Source organism: Bombina bombina, chromosome 5 (genome assembly GCF_027579735.1).
Source record: "Bombina bombina isolate aBomBom1 chromosome 5, aBomBom1.pri, whole genome shotgun sequence".
Lineage (NCBI taxonomy): Eukaryota > Metazoa > Chordata > Amphibia > Anura > Bombinatoridae > Bombina > Bombina bombina.
In genome coordinates, this window is record NC_069503.1 from 444,271,992 (window position 1) to 444,285,650 (window position 13,659).

Sequence of the window (13,659 nt, forward strand, 5' to 3'; positions counted from 1 at the left end):
AGCAAGATGATGTTTTAGGTCTTTGGAGGTGGGCTGTGGACTGTTTTTGACCGTTCTCACCATCCTTTGCCTCTCCGATATTTTACTTGGCCTGTCACTTCTGGCCTTAACAAGAACTGTACCTGTGGTCTTCCATTTGCTCACTATGTTCCTCACAGTGGGAACTGACAACTTAAATCTCTGTGATAGCTTTTTGTAGCCTTCCCCTAAACCATAATGTTGAACAATCTTTGTTTTCAGGTCATTTGAGAGTTGTTTTGAGGCCCCTATGTTGCCACTCTTCAGAGGAGAGTCAAAGAGAACAAAAACTTGCAATTGGCCACCTTAAATACCTTTTCTCATGATTGGATGCACCTTTCTATGAAGTTCAAGGCTTAATGGGCTCACCAAACCAAAGTGTGTTCCAATTAATCAGTGCTAGGTAGTTACAGGTATTCAAATCAACAAAATGACAAGGGTGCCCAAATTTATGCACCTGTCTAATTTCGTTTGGATGCATATTGTACATTTTCTGTTAATCCAATAAACCTCATTTCACTGCTGAAATATTGCTGAAAGTCACTGAACCAAACACAAAAAACAGAAAAAGTGGTAAGAGGACCAAAAAAAAAATAATAAAAAAAAATATATATATATATATATATATATATATATATATATATATATATATATATATATATATATACAAGGTCCCTATATTGTGTGGTCTGAGAACAATAAATATGTGGATATTTGAAGTAGTAAAAAAGAACAATACTGTATCTTTAAGTCTACAAATGTAGATATGAATAGGGCCAACGAATAATAGTTGGCCTAAAAAATATATATAAAGTGACTAGTGCACAGTTATGTGCAAATCTATTTAGTGACACACAAACCTATGTAAATACATATATATGCAAAAAACAATCACATAAATTGGTAAAATGTAGTGAACAATTACCCAAAAATAAAACATATGGTAAAGACAAAATATGTGCACACAATGAATACAATACTGTGCAATAAAAGGAAAAGGTTAGATAAAAAAACGTAAACCAGGCAAAAAAGTCAGTTTCGGAAGATGTAATAAGCAGGCTGCTCTTTTTGGAACCGGTGGTAGGAGGATCAATCTAGATAGTGGAGAAAGAAAGAGAGCGCCTCATGGTGTGGATAACTCTGCACACTTGTGTAATACAATGATGGTTATTGTGTGAAATGATACTCACAAAGAGATTGGCACTCTTATTGAAAGAAGTGCGAACAAGCAGGCTGACATTTACAGCAGTCAGTACGCTGGAGTAGGCAAGCTTTGATCTGTCTCAGAACCCGCTGTCGTCTCTCCACAGTCAAACGATCGGGAGTCCCTTTGTTTGCAAGTTGTAAATGCAAATTGCTTCTGGTAGATGTCGTAAGCACCACTCTAGCTGCAAACAGTTTTTTGGGGAAGAGCGCTACTGATACAATATACCAGACATTATCAGACAGAATCATATTACCAACATAAGAACAATTATCACAATAGTTATAAACCATGGAACAGACATCAACATAATTACCATTATAATCAGAATACCCCTAAATCTAACAATTATTACCAGAAAGATCACAGATCTGGTAATCACATTATCATTCTCAACATAGATTTACAGTGAGTCGGGTCCCAAAACCCCATATAATACTTTCCAACACCCTAATCGCTATCTTCCACTCTCCTCACTATCTGAAGATAATGTATTTCCTGAACGACATACTAGACCCAATTCTACAGTCTCATCTTCTTTATTAGCGACTGCCCCACAACATTGCAGGATACCCCTAGAAGAACAGAACCCCAAAAAAAGACCATTCCATATAGACCAAGAGGCACAAGAGGCAGAGGCCTTACTGCCAAGAAAAAGGAACTACAAAAATTAGAGAAGGGGATTTTTAACCTGTCCTCATACACTTTATCTCTAAGTGAGAAAAGAATCTTGAATCAAGGTCTCTCTTTTTGTCCACCCAACCCACACAACACGTTCAATTTATATGTAGATCTCAACCGTTTTACTAGAAAACTATCTCTGCAAAAATATTTTTCACAAAAGAATCTCAAAAAACAAAATCTTTTGGAAGAAAACACACTATGTATTCTTACAGATACCATGGACTATGGGAATAATACGTCCACCATATACAGCTCAATAGACAATTTGACTACACATTTATATGAAGGTATGATACACACCAATGTCAAAATTAAATCTTCTTTTTCACCTCCATCAGGATCCAATCAATACATCTTTCAGAATTTGGTTTTGGAAGATTTTGAAAAAATCATTACAAAGACTTCCAAAAATAACTTTTATAAAAAACTCAATGAGAAACAAGCCATTTACTCCCTCACCAATAATCCAAATATCATCATATGTGATGCAGATAAGGGAGGGGGGATCATTATTCAAAATTTTACAGACTACCTTGCCGAAGCTGACAGAATTCTAAAAGACACTAATTACTATAAGGTACTACCACAAGATCCCACAACTGTTTTTCTTAAAACATATAATTTTATAGAAAAAGGAGTCAATTATACAATTCTTAATAAAAATATTTTTTTTTTTTGAAAGTCAGTAATCCGAGCATAGCACATTATTATCATCTACCAAAAATTCATAAAAGTTTAACAAACCCTCCTGGTCGTCCCATCATTGCAGGAATTGACTATTTGACTTACAATCTATCCTACTATATAGACCTTCATTTACAAAAATATGTTTTAGGGCTACCATCATATATTGGAGATAGCACTGACTTGTTGAACAAATTAAAAGATTTCTCAAACACAGGAGATCTCATTTGGATCACCTGTGATGTCAGTGCACTCTATTCGAACATTTCACACAATCTAGGGGTTCAAGCCATTTCTCATATTTTAAACCGTGATCATTATATGCCAGCCATCCAGAGGGAATTTATTCTAGAATTTATTGAATACATTCTGGGCATAATTATTTTATGTACCAGGATGTCTTCTACCTACAGATCAAGGGGACGGCCATGGGCACCAGATTCGCCCCTAGCTTTGCCAATTTATTTATGGGCATTTTTGAGGAAACCTACATCTACAATTCCTCAGCTGGGGCGAGTCTGGTGTTCTATGGCCGCTACATTGACGACCTCATTTTCATTTGGAGGGGCGATCACTCTTCAGCTCTCTCCTTTATTGCTTCTCTAAATCAGAATGAAATGGGTCTCTCTTTTACAGCAACTATACAAGACAAATCAATAGATTTTTTGGATTTGACTTTAAGTTGGGATGATGAAGAAAACTTCTGTTCTAAAACTTTTTTTAAAAAGTTGATAGCAATAGCTATTTAAACTATAAGAGCAACCATCATAGAAGTTGGCTATCTAATATACCCTATAGTCAATTCGAAAGAATTAGACGCAATTGTACAAATTCTGACACTTTTGAACAGCAATGTCTCATTATATATGAGAGATTTGTAGACAAAGGTTACCACAAAAACTTACTTGACCTCTGTCTTAATAAAGCCAGACTTCTAGATAGAGATACATTATTAAAGAAGAAAACAAATAAAAACAACAATAAAAATGAGCAAGATAACACTGATCCAATGTTCATCACCCAATATAAAAACAATTACAAACAAATCCATCAAATCATTAACAAACATTGACACATTGTGCGCAGAGATCCTATTCTTAAAACCATATTAGGTGAATACCCTAAAATTGTATACACTAGGGCACCAACACTTAGGGGGGTAATTATCAAGCCGTCTACTTTTCTGGCTTCGCCGGCCCAATACGCCCGCCTAAGCTCGCCTACCTTTGCCGCCACGGACCTGAAAAAATATGCCTAAGTTATCAAATAAAGCTGTCAAAAAGCCGCGGGGCGATGAGCAGCGGACTGTGACAGTTATCACTCATCCGATCTCGCTGCTCTTCGGCTTTTTCCCAGCTTTATTGCTAGCCTGTCACTAAGCACTCACACTAAACTACACTGTTCTATCCCTATACCGGCGCCCCCGGAGCCTCCCGCAACTCAATAAAGTTACTAACCCCTAAACCGCCGCTCCTAGACCCTGCCGCAACTCTTATAAATGTATTAACCCCTAAACCGCCGCTCCCGGACACCGCTGCCACCTACAGTATACCTAGTAACCCCTATCCTGCCCCCCCTACACCGTCGCCCTCTATAATAAAGTTATTAACCCCTATCCTGCTGATCCCGCACCTTTCCGCAACTAAATAAATAGTTTAACCCCTAAACCGCCGCTCCCTGAACCCGCCAACACCTATATTAAACCTATTAACCTCTATCCTGCCCCCCCTATACCGTTGTCACCTATAATAAATTTATTAACCCCTAATCTGCCTCCCCTACACCGTCGCCCCCTATAATACATTTATTAACCCCTATCCTGCCCCCCACTACGCCGCCGCCACTGTAATAAAATTATTAACCCCTAAACCTAAGTCTAACCCTAACCCTAACGCCCCCCTAACTTAAATATTAATTAAATACATTTAAATAATATTTTTATTATTAACTAAATTAATCCTATTTAAAACTAAATACTTACCTATAAAATAAACGCTAATATAGCTACAATATAAATAATAATTATATTCTAGCTATCTTAGGATTTATTTTTATTTTACAGGCAACTTTCAATTTATTTTAACTAGGTACAATAGCTATTAAATAGTTATTAACTATTTAATAGCTTACCTAGCTAAAATAAACTGAAATTTACCTGTAAAATAAATCCTAACCTAAGCACCTAACACTACACTATACTTTAATAAATTATTCCTATTTAAAAATAAATACTTAACTGTAAAATAAACCCTAAGATAGCTACAATATAATTAATAATTATATTGTAGCTATCTTAGGATTTATATTTATTTTACAGGTAACTTTGTATTTATTTTAGCTAGTTAGAATAGTTATTAAATAGTTATTAACTATTTAATAACTACCTAGCTAAAAGAAATACAAAATTACCTGTAAAATAAATCCTAACCTAAGTTACAATTAAACCTAATACTACACTATCATTAAATTAATTCAATAAACTACCTACAAATAACTACAATTAAATACAATTACATAAACTAACTAAAGTACAAAAAATAAAAAAAGCTAAGTTACAAAAAATAAAAAAATAAGTTACAAACATTTTAAAAATATTACAACAATTTTAAGATACTTACACCTAATCTAAGCCCCCTAATAAAATAACAACCCCCCCCCCCAAAATAACAAAATGCCCTACCCTATTCTAAATTAAATAAAGTTCAAAGCTCTTTTACCTTACCAGCCCTTAAAAGGGCCATTTGTGGGGGCATGCCCCAAAAAGTACAGCTCTTTTGCCTGTAAAAGAAAAATACAACCCCCCCCAACATTAAAACCCACCACCCACATACCCCTAATCTAACCCAAACCCTCCTTACAAAAACCTAACACTAATCCCCTAAAGATCATCCTACCTTGTCTTCACTCAGCCGAGCAGCGATGGAACCGAAGTGGACATCCGGAGCGGAAGAAGTTAATCCTCCAAGCGGCGCTGAAGAAATCTTCCATCCGATGAAGTCATCATCCAGGCGGCGCTGAAGAAAAGTCTTCGATCCGGCCGATGTCATCTTCAAAGAGGCGCTGAAGAGGTCTTCTATCCGGGCGATGTCATCTTCCAAGCCGGGTCTTGAATCTTCCTCCCGCCGACGCGGAACCTCCTTCTTCACAGACGGACTACGACGAATGAAGGCTCATTTAAGGGACGTCATCCAAGATGGCGTCCCCTCAATTCCGATTGGCTGATAGGATTCTATCAGCCAATCGGAATTAAGGTAGGAAAAATCTGATTGGCTGATGGAATCAGCCAATCAGATTGAGCTCGCATTCTATTGGCTGTTCCGATCAGCCAATAGAATGCGAGCTCAATCTGATTGGCTGATTCCATCAGCCAATCGGATTGAACTTGATTCTTATTGGCTGATTCCATCAGCCAATCAGAATTTTCCTACCTTAATTCCGATTGGCTGATAGAATCCTATCAGCCATTCGGAATTGAGGGGACGCCATCTTGGATGACTTCCCTTAAAGGAGCCTTCATTCGTCGTAGTCCTAGACCTGGCAGCATTTAACTAATTATTATGTATTTTTTCTTTTTGTTTGGGAAGCAACTCATTGTTCGTAATACAAATCCATCATTACTCCTATTTACCTTTACAAATATTTTCGTTCATATCCATACATTTTTTATATTTTTTAAATTTTTTATATTTTTATGCTCATATTTTTCCATGTGTACCCCAACACATTTTGTACACCTAAACATATTGCGATATGCAATGTTTTATTAAAACATTTTATTCAACCTCATTCTCTATACTCCTATACACTTTCATTTATATATTTTTTCCAGACTTATACAGCCATCATTACAAGCATAGTTATTCACAGAGCCTTTGGGCAAGATTTATCAAGCTCCGAAAAAATGCGCAAAAAAAGTCGCGGAAATTTTCGTAGCTATTCGCAATTTCCGAAATCCAATTATTCGCCAATATTTATTAATATTGTTGAGACAAATTTCGTGCAAAAGTTTTTTGCGATGACAAGCGAATGACTAGTATAGTTTCTTGGAGAATCCGATGATTTTCACTTTATTTATCACTCGGAAGTAATTATCATGACTTTTACTTCCGGGAATAGTTTCATTGTTATTATTGTTATTGTCCTATTAAAATAAAAGAAATTAAACACGTGATTGTTTATTCTTGTTATTTCTTATTTATGATTAAAGTTCTTTTTATTCTGCCCCTTTTTTGGCGCTTCTGCACACTGTAAAGTTGCCCTCATTTGGTCGCTAAAACTATATTCTTTTCATTGTTCTTTTTCATAATATATATTTTTATTTATTTTTTTGGTGCAATATATTTACAGAGATTTATATATATATATCGTATTTATTAATATATCAATATTTTTCTACTCCAATTTTTTTTTTTATTTGTATATTTATAATTTTTAATCCAAAAAATAATTGATATATTTTTTTATATATTAAATTAGTTATTTATTTATTATGTCTGCTGCTGGCCTACAGGAAAACGCATCAACTGCCAGCAAAACAAAAGGTGGTCGAAATATACATTTTAGCCTATCTCAAAACAATGTTCTTGTAGACAAAATTTTAAATCACTATGATGTCCTGCTAGGCTGTAGAAGCAGGCAGACACCTATGGCACGTAAAAGGCAGATATGGCAAGATATAAGCCAGGAGGTATCTGCACAGGGTATAAACCCCAAAAATGTCAATAATTGTAAAAAACGTTTTTCGGATATAAAAAGAATAATTAAAATGAAATTATGCAAAGAAAAACGTTCAGCAAGAGGTACAGGAGGTGGTCCAGGATATACTGCTGATCTAATGGAGTATGAGAAGAAAGTTCTTAATTTGATGGGGCCTGAGGTTGTGGAGGGAATTGAAGTGCAAGGAGACACAGACGATTATGCAGGTAAACTATTATTATTATTATATTTATATTGCTAATGAAGTATTTAAATCCTAATTGAAATTGATAAATGTTTTCATTCTCCTCACTCATTACTGGTGATTGATTTCAAATACAATTTTTTTCCTTATATTAATATTTAATTTTGTTTTCTTTGAAACTTTTGTTGAAAAGCACATTTGATGTTCAATCTGTTTTTCACTTTTTGTTTGTAATGGAAGTAACTTAAATAATGCAGTAATATATTTCCAATTTTGTGCACCCTTTTTTTTTTTAGGATCCCCACCTACACAATCAGATGCTCATGCATTAACAGAGATTGCCGCTTGCAGCAGCGTCCTGCAAGAAGTTGGTAGGTATTTGTGCCTATATTGTCCCTCAAGAGTGTGCTATATGTATTTTGCCTTTATAATTTTTTTAATTTTTTTTTATTTATTTTTTAAAGAAGAGAATCATAATGAACAGAATATTGAAGGAGAGGAAACTTTGCTCCTTTTTGAAGGTAAAGCAACATTTTTTTTGTGTGCAAATCATATTAAAACATTATAAGACTTTTTTTTGTAGATTCAGATACAGCATGAAATTATAAGCAACTTACAATTTCACTACATTTTTCATATTTTATTAATTATATTGCTATCTATATTTTATAAGATGGAATGTAAATCTTAGCATCCATCCCATTTTAGGATCAGCACCATGGTTAGTGCTTGTTTATTGGAACCACTGACCATGGTGCTGAAACTAAAATATGATGGATGCTTTAAGAATTGCATTCCAGCTTATAACATACAGATAGCAATAGAATTAACAAAAGCTGACAATTGTATTGAAATTGTAATTTGCTTATATCCAGCAATTAAAAAAAATTTGAATGTAATTGTTGTGGAATATTATACTTTAAAGATGCTGATACATGTGTATTCTGCCCTTTTAAAATCTCATCAATATTAAATTTAATTTTCATATTTTCATTTAAAGATGATAGTAATCTATAATAGGTGGCATTGTAAAAATGAAATTATTGTTTATCTTTATTATAGATGATTCAGAAAATGTTGAATACGTTCTGAATTTACAACCAATACAGGAGACATCTCCTGTACATTCCTCAAGTACAAATGTAGAAGTACCAGAAGAAGAAATTGGAGATGTACACGAAGATATCCAACAAGAAGCACAAGCACCAACTGAAGAGGCAATATCAGTAAATTTGGTTAACATTCTGCAATTAGCCACAAATTTTCAGAATGAACAAAGGGCTTTTTTTCAACAGATGAGTGACCTGCAAAGTGAACGCTTGGAAATTGACAGGCAGAGTTTACTTGCACGTCAAGAGACAAATAGGTTGCTTGCATTACTAGTGAATATTTTACAAACAAGAATTGAGAATCATTGATTTTTTTTCGGGTGGGTTTTCTTAAAATGTTTTTTTTGTTTTTTAAACAGTTAATGTATAAATTTTGGTTATGATTTATAACATATCATATGTTAAATTAAAAACTATTAATGCCGTTTGAATGTATTTCTCTATTATTAATCTTTACCTTTTTTAAAAAATAACAGACACATATATTATAATATATTAATTTTTAATAGAAACTAAACCAAAAATGCAAATATATTAGAAATATAGTAAGTTAAATTTTCAGTGTTTTTTTTTTTTCTTTTTTTTTTTAATACATTTGATCCGTTATGGCTCTTCTAAAATTTTGGATGCTTCTTGTTATGCTATGCATCATTACTTCTAACCGATCAAATTCGGCGATTATGGTCTCTCTTGATATGAGTCCCAGTTCTTCTTCCACAACCTCTTTTAAAGATAAAAAAATTTATTAAAAAAATTGTTAGTAAGATTTAACATTCATTTTGTCCAATTTTTATAAACTGAAGTTTATAATATATATTAATGTGACAATCAACATTACATGCTTCATATAGAACTGAGAATTGGAATACACTTAATAATTTACTCCAATTATCTAAGTTTGTATATTGACAATATCAGTAAATTAGAAAGATGTTTCAAATTTTAGGCTGTATCCAAATGCGTTTTGTATAAAGAACATTTCCACGAACATCCTACAATGTATAAATATTTGTTAATAAACATATATATATATATATATGTATGTATTAATTTTTTTATATATATATATATATTTATAAAAACAAAATAATAATTAGGGCTAAAAACAAATGTAAATAATTTGTACTTACGTGTACCAATGTTTCTTGTGGAAGTAGAATCTTCGACTTCAACATCATCTAGGAATAAAACAAATTAATGAAACGGATTACCATATTCAAATAAAGATGCTTATAGAAAAGCAAAATCATTATATTACAAATACCAAAACCAACCTTCAAAACACACAGAATCGGAGTCCGAAGAATGTTCTACTGTTATTTTTGGTCTTTGGATAGGTAGAACAAAATCTGGCTCTTCCGTTCTAATTTCTACTGCTGCTTCTATAACCAAAAAAAAATATATCTATATAATATAGGCATTTTCTGTTTTTCAAAAGCTGTTATGCGCAGTAGAGACCTGTAATCGTTGCTAGTGCTGATCGGGTGTGAGGGTGGTGTGAGGTTGGCGTTTCCGGGTGTGAGAGAGCTGAAAATACATAGCGAGTAGAGATAGGGAGAGAGACAGCAAAAGAGAGAGGGGAGAAAGGGGAGAGAGAAATCAAGAGAGAGGGGGGAGAGAGACAGCAAAAGAGAGGGGGGAGAAAGGGGAGAGAGAAATCAAGAGAGAGGGGGGAGAGAGACAGCAAAAGAGAGGGGGGAGAAAGGGGAGAGAGAAATCAAGAGAGAGGGGGGAGAGAGACAGCAAAAGAGAGAGGGGAGAAAGGGGAGAGAGAAATCAAGAGAGAGGGGGGAGAGAGACAGCAAAAGAGAGGGGGGAGAAAGGGGAGAGAGAAATCAAGAGAGAGGGGGGATAGAGACAGCAAAAGAGAGGGGGGAGAAAGGGGAGAGAGAAATCAAGAGAGAGGGGGGAGAGAGACAGCAAAAGAGAGGGGGAGAAAGGGGAGAGAGAAATCAAGAGAGAGGGGGGATAGAGACAGCAAAAGAGAGGGGGGAGAAAGGGGAGAGAGAAATCAAGAGAGAGGGGGGAGAGAGACAGCAAAAGAGAGGGGGAGAAAGGGGAGAGAGAAATCAAGAGAGAGGGGGGATAGAGACAGCAAAAGAGAGAGGGGAGAAAGGGGAGCGAGAAATCAAGAGAGAGGGGGGAGAGAGACAGCAAAAGAGAGGGGGAGAAAGGGGAGAGAGAAATCAAGAGAGAGGGGGGATAGAGACAGCAAAAGAGAGAGGGGAGAAAGGGGAGCGAGAAATCAAGAGAGAGGGGGGAGAGAGACAGCAAAAGAGAGGGGGAGAAAGGGGAGAGAGAAATCAAGAGAGAGGGGGGATAGAGACAGCAAAAGAGAGGGGGGAGAAAGGGGAGAGAGAAATCAAGAGAGAGGGGGGAGAGAGACAGCAAAAGAGAGAGGGGAGAAAGGGGAGAGAGAAATCAAGAGAGAGGGGGGATAGAGACAGAAAAAGAGAGGGGGGAGAAAGGCGAGAGAGAAATCAAGACAGAGGGGGGATAGAGACAGCAAAAGAGAGGGGGGAGAAAGTGGAGAGAGAAATCAAGAGAGAGGGGGGAGAGAGACAGCAAAAGAGAGGGGGAGAAAGGGGAGAGAGAAATCAAGAGAGAGGGGGGATAGAGACAGCAAAAGAGAGGGGGGAGAAAGGGGAGAGAGAGAGCAGAAGAACGGGAGAGAGAGACATCAAAAGAGAGGGAGATAGAGAGAGAGCATTGTACATTAACTTTATTACCTATTTATCTTTGTTGTAATTTTAATAAATCTGTGGACATTATTTCACGGGTATTATACAAATAAAATGTAAGTGAAACACTTTTGGTTATATATGAGTAATCAATTACTGAGTGTCTAAAAAAGTGTAACAAAATTTACCATACCTTCTGTATTTTCTTCGAAAGGTTTTTCAATTACAGTAATCTGTCTATTTTCAAGTGTGACTGTGGGCATCGGTGGTGATCCGGAAGTTTCATCACTAACAACCTCCATAGTCCTCAGATATTTAGGGCATCTTTTGTTTGTTTTTTCTCTCCTGTCTGATCCAATAAACAAAAATATATATATATAAAATTAAGATTTCCTTTTGTTAAAAACAATTATATAGTGCACAATAGCGTTATTGCTAGATGACATTCTTTTTACTTGTGCCCCAAGAATGTATCCAGGCGCATAATAACAGGCATTCCATGATACCTTTTTGGGGCGCAAGCAAAAAAGAAAAAGTCATGTGCCAATCATTGCGCACTGTATAATTTTCTTTCATTTTCGAGAACACAAATTAGCAATATTTGATGAAAGTGCATTGTTTTTGGACCCTTTCTTGGGGCATAGTAACAGTATACGATACCTTTGTTGGGGCACAAGAAAAAAATGAAAAGTCATGTGGCAATCGTTATTGCGCACTATATAATTATAACTTTCAGTAGCAAGAACCATAATGTTTATAAATTTTCTTTTAAAGTTGCAACATTTTTTTGGGAAACTTTCAAGGGGCATAATAACAGGCGTTCCACGATACCTTTTTGGGGCGCAAGCAAAAAAGAAAAAGTCATGTGCCAATCATTGCGCACTGTATAATTTTCTTTCATTTTCGAGAACACAAATTAGCAATATTTGATGAAAGTGCATTGTTTTTGGACCCTTTCTTGGGGCATAGTAACAGTATACGATACCTTTGTTGGGGCACAAGAAAAAAATGAAAAGTCATGTGGCAATCGTTATTGCGCACTATATAATTATAACTTTCAGTAGCAAGAACCGTAATGTTTATAAATTTTCTTTTAAAGTTGCAACATTTTTTTTGGAAACTTTCAAGGGGCATAATAACAGGCGTTCCACGATACCTTTTTGGGGCGCAAGCAAAAAGATAAAGTCATGTGGCACAAACGCTATTGCGTTATTGCGCACTCTATAAGTATAACTCATTTTCATTTTTTAATAATGTATATAAATATTTTTTACAAAGTTGAAACATTTTTTTTGGGATCCTTTCTTGGGGCATAATAAAAACATTTCTTGATAGTGTAAACTAAAATAACAAATTTAATCAAATATAATAGAATTTAACATATACCTTGATTCAAATATATATTTAATTCTTAGTGGACGGAAAATAATTTATCATTATATTATACTTACATTCTCTAAGAAATCTTATAATCGATCGTTTTAATTCTTTGTCCCTTCGGCTTAGGTCCGAAAAGCGCTTAAGACAGTCGCGCTGGGTCCGTCTAAACCCAGCGACTCTGCGGACTCTACGGGTCATTTCGGACAAAATTATATTTCGCTGGTCTTGAATGACCCCATATACGCCCCCAATTCTTTTTGGGAAATATTTCCTCATGAAAGCAGTAATAATAATCAGCTCTCCAAGAGTGAATTTGGGCTTCCTGGCAAAAGGCATTTTACACTCTGATCCAAAAATAGGAAAACATGCGCTTTTATTGGCTCATGTTTTTTTTGGTTGTTTTTATAGTCTATAATTTAGACATTTAATGTACTTTTGAAAAATTATGGATACTTAAATAAATATTTTTGCATCATTGTTATTAGTATTAATGCTGCTTATGGCTTTTAATAATAATGTTTAACTGAGGGATTTTTTTTTTTCAATTATTATGTTTATTTTATAAATATGTTTATGTAAGACAAAGCACTAAAGAGACAAGAATGCTCTTTTCCACCATCATAAAAGGATGCTCTTCTCCTGCACTTTTTTTTTTTGCCAAAAATTATTAGACATATTATTTTTGATTTTAAAGGAACAGACAAAACATGAATGTTTGTTGTTTAACAATGGTAGCTAATCCATATATAACACATTCAACAATTTTGAAGTTTTTGTGTTTGTACATTTGTATATAATGGACCTTTAATATAACAGTATTGGTTACACCATTATTTTAAAGGGACATCATATAAAAAAATGTTTAAACAATTGAATATGATGCAGCATAACTTTAAGATATTTGATGTTAAGATGTACTTAAAGGGACAATGTACCCAAAAAATTTCTTTTGTGATTAACATTGAGCATGAACTTTAAATCAACTTTATAATTTACTCA

General features: G+C 34.8%; 1 long non-coding RNA gene across 1 annotated transcript; it reads right to left on the reverse strand.

The window, feature by feature from the left end:
- Window positions 1–9,288: 9,288 nt before the first annotated feature.
- Window positions 9,289–9,971, reverse strand: LOC128659375 (uncharacterized). The gene is made up of 3 exons (XR_008402353.1): window positions 9,874–9,971; window positions 9,730–9,777; window positions 9,289–9,322 (listed from the first exon to the last, which is right to left on the reverse strand). It is a non-coding gene; the product is annotated as an uncharacterized LOC128659375 (long non-coding RNA).
- Window positions 9,972–13,659: the final 3,688 nt, after the last annotated feature.